General features: G+C 37.6%; 1 pseudogene; it reads right to left on the bottom strand.

Moving 5' to 3' along the window:
- Nucleotides 1-2,374: 2,374 nt before the first annotated feature.
- On the bottom strand, nt 2,375-3,096 carry LOC103214161 (annotated as a pseudogene).
- Nucleotides 3,097-8,674: the final 5,578 nt, after the last annotated feature.

Raw genomic sequence — 8,674 nt, 5'->3', positions numbered from 1 at the left:
CTCATAACTCGGCAGAGCGACATCAAATTGATCCCTGCCCAGAGCTGTGTAGTGCCAAAACTAGACAACCATAAATGGCAGCCTTTCTGGCATTTACTAATCACTTTACATGGCCTTACTTATATAATCCTCTCTATACTGTAAAGAATTATTTACCTTTTTCACAATCAATTCTTCCCAGTTCCCAATTGCTGGCTGCACCAAGCTCATCAGACTCTTACCACTTGTTGAGGTGCACTGAAGAAAAGATAAGTCCACTATGTTGTTCTGATCACCAGATCACAAATCAGCCTTGATAAGACTGAATTCTCCAATCCCCTTTGGACACAAGCATCTACAATGCAGCCTACTTTCCAACTTTGCAAAAGAGCACTATGAGGATGTAAATCTCTCTCACCCTCTGCCTTTGGAATGTGGTTCCATTTGTACCCTCTATCTTCTCTCTCTTAGGCTTAAACATGCCTCTTGGGCTACAGCAGGGCCTGGCACAACAATGCCAAGCTCCTCTCTATAAAGACGCCTCCTTATTAATTCACCCAACTTAATTGTGAAGTTGGATTAAGTCCCTTGAGAGAAAGAAATAACTAATGGAAACACTTCCCCCTTCACCTGGTTACCTCCTAAAAACTTACAGCCTAGATAACTCACTTGAGTGTCACTTCCCTGATGCTCTAGCATAGATTGAGTGGTCAGTGATCCCTTTTCTTCTCCCAGCATTGGCTGTCTTGGGTGGTACACTTATTTATGTTTCCCCATCAATGCCGAAGAAGAATTTATCTGCTGTGTTCAATACTCTACTCAAACCACTTGCACAAAACCTAACACACAGTATGTGTTCAATAAAGATCTGTTGAATTAATAAATTACTGCATATTATTTATATAAACCAGTTTATGGCTTATATCTGTAGTGGTAATAAATTTGAACTTTAATTCTTCATGAAGATATGACTAACATTTGGTTGTTTCCTATGAAAAATAAAGAAAATAAAATGGTTTTGAGTTCTGTTAGCATTTCAAAGCAAAAACGAACTGACCTATTGTCTGTACCTTCTTGTAATCTTGAATTTGTCAAATTCTTATACATTAGTAAGACTTTAATTGTTTCAAAGAATGTATTCCATTGGACTTTTTCTATCGTTCATTTTTTTAATTATTTAAAATTTGATATACACATAAAGTTTATGCTTTATCTAACCTAACTCTTCAGCATTCAACATTACATTTACTAAAAAATAAATACATGAATAAATGTGAAATTAAGATTTTTATTTTATGATATAATCTAAATTTTATTATTTTTTTAAAAAAGTGTTAAACTTGAGAACTCAAAATTAAAAATAGTCTAAATAATATTAATATAGCAACATTAAACATTCCCTAAACTAAAAGCTGGAGGTCCCTTTTCTCTGCCAGGTGTTCCTAAGATGTAAAGTTTGAATCTCAGGTTACAGGCTGCGTTGTTTGTAGAAGAACCACAGGTGATGTCAGCACTTCCTTAGATCTATGGAAGTCACAGCCCCTAGTTAGACAACCATAGAGGGAAACATTTGAGTATTGAGTTTTGTCCACTTTGACTTCTCCTTGACAAATTCATTCTCACATTATTTCCAGAGACAAATATTTTGAAAGTGAAGAACACAAGAGGTTGCTAAATATTAGCTTTCAAAGGCTTGGAGTCACGTTATATTTGCTTGGGTCACCTCTTCTTTAAGCCTATGTAAAGAGTTATGTTTACTGTTGAACACTCTTCAAGACTGAGCCACTGCTGGGTAAAGAAGTAGGCAAAGAAGAATGTAAATATGATTGGGCCATGTTTGGCTCTGTAGATGCAGAAACCTTCTCAATTTAGGCAAATCTGAAAAGTAGAAAACAAGAAATGTGTGACACCAGTTTAAAAGCAACAGTAAAGTCTTTAATAAAACTCAAAGAATAAAACTTAACAAATACTTCCCTTAGTCCAGATTCTCTGCCACATCAGAGATGATTGCTCACAACAATTTTTTTTTAAAAGACATTTATTCAGCTTCATGATCAGACTATTACATTTAGCAATCAACAGCCTGAGAGCAAAAAACAAAACTACGTTAAAACCCTTTGTTAGGATATGTTACACTTTCCACGGAACAGAAATTAAAACAACGTATTATATAATTAACTACAAGTACAGTCCTCGAGTAGTTTTGCTCATACATGAATATTATAAAAAAATCTGTCTTCTTTGTGGCAGTGAGGCCCTGCCTCCACTGTGCTCACAAATCTCTTGTAACCTATACTTTCTCACTTCTCCAGCTCTCTTCTCCTGCTAAGCTTTGTTTCCCAGCAGTCATTAAAAGCATCTGTGACTGTCATAGCTACTGCTGCTGCTTGAACCACTATAGCCACCTTGCTTTCATGTTTCCAAAATTTGAAGATTGATTGTTATAACTGCCAAAATCATTGTAGCTTCTGCCACCTCCAAAATTTCTTCCATCATTACCAAATCCATTATAACCATCCTCACTGTCTCCACATCCACCACTATCAAGGCTGCCACCAAAGCTACTTCACCTACTGAAGTTTCTTCCACCCCCAAAATTGTCATTCTCACCAAACCCATCTTCCAAAACTACTACCCAAGATTCCAAAACCACTTCTGTCTCTTTGACTGGATGAGGTACTAGTCATCTCTTGCTTTGACAGAGCTTTCCTTACTTCACAATTGTTGCCATTTGCAGTATGGTATTTCTAAACAGCAACCTATGTATGGAATCATGTTCATCAAACATTACAAAAGCAAAACGCTTCTTCTTGACACTGTCTTAGTCAGTTATGATTTCAATCGTTTCAATTTTCCCATACAGCACAAAATTATGTCTTTGGTGATATTATTCAATTTTTTTTTTTTAATATCACCAATCAAGATCTTTTTCAGAGGTAAGTGGGCACTGGGTCTTTGAGAATCATCTCATGAAACAGCCTTCATTGGTTTCACAACTCTTCCATCCACCTTGTGTAGCTTGCTTGGCTGCATTTACCTCTTCCACAGTAAAGTAGTGAAAAACCCAAGGCCTTTGGAATGCTTGGTGTTTGGATCTCTCATTACCACACAGTCCATTGCTGACTATAAAGTAAGACTTTTTCTACTGACCTAAAATAAGAGATTATCATGCAGTCAAGAGGCATTGATTATTGCTGGTGATTGGAATGTGAATGTTGGAAACAGAGAAGGACCATCAGAAGTTGGAAAATGTAGACTTGTTGATAGAAATGACACCAGACATCACATGATAGAATTTTGCAAGGTCAATGACATATTCATTGCAAATACCTTTTTTCAATGACATAAACAGTGGCTATACACCTGGACCTCACTATATGGAATACACAGGAATCAGATTGACTACATCTGTGGAAAGAGGTGACAGAAAACTCAATATCTTCAGCCAAAACGAGGCCAGGAATTCACTGTGGAACAGACCATCAATTGCTCTTATGCAAGTTCAAGTTGAAGCTGAAGAAAATTGAAACAAGTTCATGATAGCCAAATTATAACTTTGATTATAATCCATCTGAAGAACAGAGCTGATGCACTGAAAACCAATGAGCAAACACCAGGTGAGTTGTGGGATGACATCAAGAACATCATTCAAGAAGAAAGCAAAAAGTCATTAAAAAGACAGAAATGGAAGAAAAGACCAAAATGCATGCCAGAAGAGAATCTGACACTTGCTCTTGAATGCAGAGGAGCTGAAACAAATGGAAGAAATAACTAGATAAAACACCTGAACAGAAGATTTCAAGGGGCAGCTTAAGAAGACAAAGTAAAGTATTATAATGAAATGTGTAAAGAACTGGAGTTAAAACCAAAAGGGAAAAGCACAATTGGCATTTCTCATGCTGAAAGAATTGAAGAAAAAAATTCAAGCTTCAAGTTGCAATACTGAAGGATTCTATGGACAAAATACTAAATGATTCAGGAAGCATCAAAAGAAAATGGAAGGAATAAACAAAGTCACTGTATCAAAAAGAACTGGTCAATGTTCAACTATTTCAGGAGCTAACATATGATCAAGGACCAATGGTATTGAAGGAAGAAGTCCAAAGTGCATTGAAAAAAATGGCAAAAAACAAGGCTTCAGGAATTGATAGAATACAATTGAGATGCTTCAACAAATGGATGCAGTGCTGGAGGTCTTAATCATTTACGGCAAATAATTTGGAAGACAACTACATGGTCAATTAACTGGAAGAGATCAATATTTGTGCCCATTCCATAAAAAAGTGATCTAGCACAATGTGGAATTATTGAAAAATATAATTAATATCACATGCAAGTAAAATATTTCTGAAGATGATTCAAAAATAGTTCCAGCAGTATGTTGACAGGGAACTTCCAGAAATTCAAACTGGATTCAGAAAAGAATGCAGAATGAACTATCTCATTGCTGGTGTCAAGTGTATCTTACCTGAATGCAAAAAAATACCAGAAAGATGTTTACCTGTTTTTTATTGACAATCCAAGAGCATTTGACTGTGAAGATTATAGCAAATTATGGATAACATTGCAAAGAATGGGAATTCCAGAAAACTTAGATGTGCTCATGAGGAACCTGCACATAGACCAAGAGTTTGTTATTTGAACAGAGTAAGGGGATACTGTATGGTTTAAATCAGGAAGGGTGTGTATCAGGGTTGCATCTTTTCACCATACATATTCAATCTGTAAACTGAGCAAATAATCCAAAAAGCTGGACTATATGGAGAAGAACACAGCAACAGGATTGGAGGAAGACTCATTAACAACCTGCGATATACTGATGACACAAACTTGCATGCTGAAAGTGAGGAAGACTTGAAGTACATAGTGATGAAGATCAAGGACTACAGTCTTCACTATGGATTACACTTCAACATAAAGAAAATGAAAATACTCACAACTAGTGCAAGAAGAAACATTACAATAATGGAGAAAAGATTGAAGTTGTCAGGGATTTCATTTTACTTAGATCCACAATCAACAGCCATGGAAGCAACAGTCAAGAAATCAGAAGTTGTATTGCATTGGGCAAATGTGCTCCAAAAGTGGAACCACTGAGACTATGGCCCAGGTTACCCTTCCAGCCTAAAAATGGGCTCACTTCCATGGATTGGCTCTCAGCCCAACAGAAGAAAGACATACATGCAGAATACATACCCCAGGGCAATGCACCCATTAGCTACTCTAGGGAGATTCACCCCTTAGATTAATCAGCCATGAAACACCAGAGGGGCAGCATTCACATAGAGGGACAGATAGAAATGCATAGTTAAGAAGGGCACAGAGGTGAGGTAGTCAAACGGAGGAGAGGGGAGGAGAGGATTTTTATGGTTGGGGATGGTCATCGGGGCATGAAATCAAATGTGCATGAACTGTTAAATGAAAAGCAAATTTGTTTTGTAAATTTGCACCCAAAGCAAAATTAAATAAATTAATTAAAGATCTCTTTAAAGTGTTAAGAAGCAAAGATCTCAATTTGAAGACTAACGTGTGCCTAACCCAAGCCACAGTATTTTTCAACCACATAATACGCATATAAAAGGTGTGCATGAATACGGGGGACTAAAGAAGAATTGTTGTCTTTGAATTGTGGTGTTGGTGATGAATACTGAAAATACCATGGTCTGTCAGAAGAATGAACAAATGTGTCCTGGAAGAAGTGCAGCTGGAATGTTCCTTGGAAATGAACCTTCCTCTCACCTACTTGGTCATGTGGTCAAAAAGGACCATTCCCTGGAGAAGTATATCATGCTTGGTAAAGTAGAGGGGCCAAAACTTTACACTCCTCAACCCCCTAGAGCCAGGAAAGGGAAAGAGCAGTCAGGGCCAACAAAGTGGCAGGTTCTATGTAGGAATTACGTAAAGGTAGGGTGCAGAGGTTTCCAACAGCTAAGAGAGACAAACTTGTCTGTCAGTTTGCCATGTGTGGGGCTTGTATGTTGCTGTGAGGCTTAAGGCTGTGCCACTGGTGTTTCAGACACCAGCAGAGTTGTACATGGTGCACAGGTTTCAGTACAGCTTACAGACTAAGACAGACTATGAAGAAGGAGGATGCCATCCACTTCTCAAAAATTGGCTAGGGAAACTTTATGGATAGCATAGAAACACTGTCTGATACATTACTGGGCAACTTTATGAATAACTTGGAAACATTGTCTTACACAATGCAGGAAGACGAGCCCCTTGGGTCAGAGGGCACTCAAAATAGACTGGGAAAGAGCTTCTCATCAGAGTACAACCAACCTTAATGACATGGGTAAAGTAAGTTTTTCCATGTGCTGACTTGGCATGACTCAAATTGAGGAGAAACAGCTGCAAATATCCATTAATAATCAGAATATGGGATGTACAAAGTATGAATCTAGGAAAAATGGAAGTTGTCAAATGGAAGTTGAAAAGGAACACATAAAGATTGATATCCTAGGCATTAATGAGCTGAAATGGACCAGTTTTGGCCATTTTGAATCAGACAACCATATGATCTACTATGCCGGGAATGACAGTCTGAAGAGGAATGGCATGGCATTCATCATCACTAAGGATATTTCAAGATCTGTCCTGAAGTACAATGCTATCAATGATAGGGTAATATCCATACGCCTACAAGGAAGATCCATTAATACTACTGTTATTCAAATTTACGTACCAACCACCAAAGCCAAAGATGAGGAAATTGAAGATTTTTACCAACTTCTGCAGTCTGAAATTGACCGAACATGCAATCAAGATATGTTGCTTATCACTGGTGATTGAAATGCAAAAGTTGTAAACAAAGAAGAATCACCGGGAGTTGGAAAATTCGGTCCTGGTGACAGAAATAATGCTGGAGATCACATGATAGAATTTTGCAAGAACAATGACTTATTCATTGCAAATACATTTCTTCAACACAAATGATGGCTATACACATGGACTTTACCAGATGGAGTACACAAGAATCAGATTGACTACATCTGTGGCAAGAGGAGATGGAAAAGCTCAATAACATAAGCCAAAACAAGACCAAGAGCTGATTGTGGAGCAAATCATCAACTTCTCATATGCAAGTTTAGCTTGAAGTTGAAGACAATTAAAACAACTCTACAAGAGCCAAAATATGACCTTGAATATATCCTTCCTGAATTAAGAGACCATCTAAAGGATAGATTTGATGCATTGAACACCAATGACCGAAAACCAGAAGAATTATGTGATGACATCAGAAGCATCATTCATGAGGAGAACAAGAGGTCATAAAAATATGAGAAAGAAAAGACCAAAATGGAGTCAGAAGACACTCTGAAAGTTGCCCTTGAGTGAAGAGTAGCTAAAGCAAATGGAAGAAATGACAAGATAAAAGAGCTTAACTAAAGATTTCAAAGAGTAGCTCAAGCAGATAATGCCAAATATTATAATGAAATGTGCAAAGGCCTGGAGTTAGAAAACCAAAAGGAAAGAGCACACTCAGCATTTCTCAAGGTGAAAGAACTGAGAAAAAGAATGTAAGCCTCAAATTGCAATACTGAAAGATTCTATGAGCAAAATATTGAATGATGAAGAAAGCATCAAAACAAGATGGAAAAAATGCACAGAGTCACTGTACCAAAAAGAACTAGCTGATCTTCATCCATTTCAGGAGGAGGCATATGTTCAAGAACCAATGGTATTGAAGGAAGAAGTTGAAGCTGCACTGAAAGAATTGGTGAAGATCACAGCTCTAGGAATTGACGGAATATCCTTTGAGATGTTTCAACAAATGGATGCACTGCTGGAGGCACTCACTCAGTGTGACAGTTGGAACTGTGTGTCAACTTAGCTGGACCACAATTCTGTGTGGTTTAAGCAGTTGTGATGTGGCTATTCCCATGTTGGGATCAGATGAATATGTTTTGAGCAGCCAATCCATTGAAAGAGAGTTTCCCTAGGGGTGTGGCCTTCCTCTAGTATATTTATGGACATCCTGGACATTCTTCTGTGGATCGGGATTCTGTTGTGCTGCCTACAATTGTCTGTGAGCTAACAATCCACCATTCGACCTGGAGATCTTGGATTTGTCATTCATTGGAGTTAACAGCCAGTATATTTCCTGCCAACCTTCAGCTCCTTAGCCCCTGCAGCTGCGAGAGCCAGGAAAAGCCTCCAGCTTGACATTTGATCCAAGAACTTTGGACTTGCCAGCTTCTATAAGTGTGTGAGTCATTTTCCTAAGATAAATTTCTCTTTCTTTCTATATATAAGCTTTACTGGTTTTGTTTCTCTAGAGAACCCAGTCCAACACACTCGGTTATGCCAAGAGATTTGGAAGACAGCTACTTGGCCAACTGACTGGAATAGATCCATATTGGTACCCATTCCAAAGAAAGAAGATCTCACAGAATGTGGAAATTATTGAACAATATCATGATATAGTATGCATGTAAAACCTTACTGAACATAATTAAAAAAAAAAAAAATGGTTGCAACAGTATATTGACAAAGAACTTCCAGAAATGCAAGCTGGATTCAGAAGAGGACATGGAATGAGGGATATCATTGCTGATGTCAGATGGATCTTGACTCAAAGCAAAGAACATCAGAAAGATTTTTACTTCTGTTTTATTGACTATGCAAAAGTATTTGATTGTGTGGGTCATAACAAATTGTGGATAACATTGAGAAGAATGGAAATTAAAGAACA

Source organism: Orycteropus afer, unplaced genomic scaffold, assembly GCF_000298275.1.
Source record: "Orycteropus afer afer isolate SDZICR_OR568_19922 unplaced genomic scaffold, OryAfe1.0 scaffold00019, whole genome shotgun sequence".
NCBI lineage: Eukaryota > Metazoa > Chordata > Mammalia > Tubulidentata > Orycteropodidae > Orycteropus > Orycteropus afer.
Note: the sequence above shows the minus strand (reverse complement) of the source record. Positions and strands in the feature narration are given on the sequence as shown.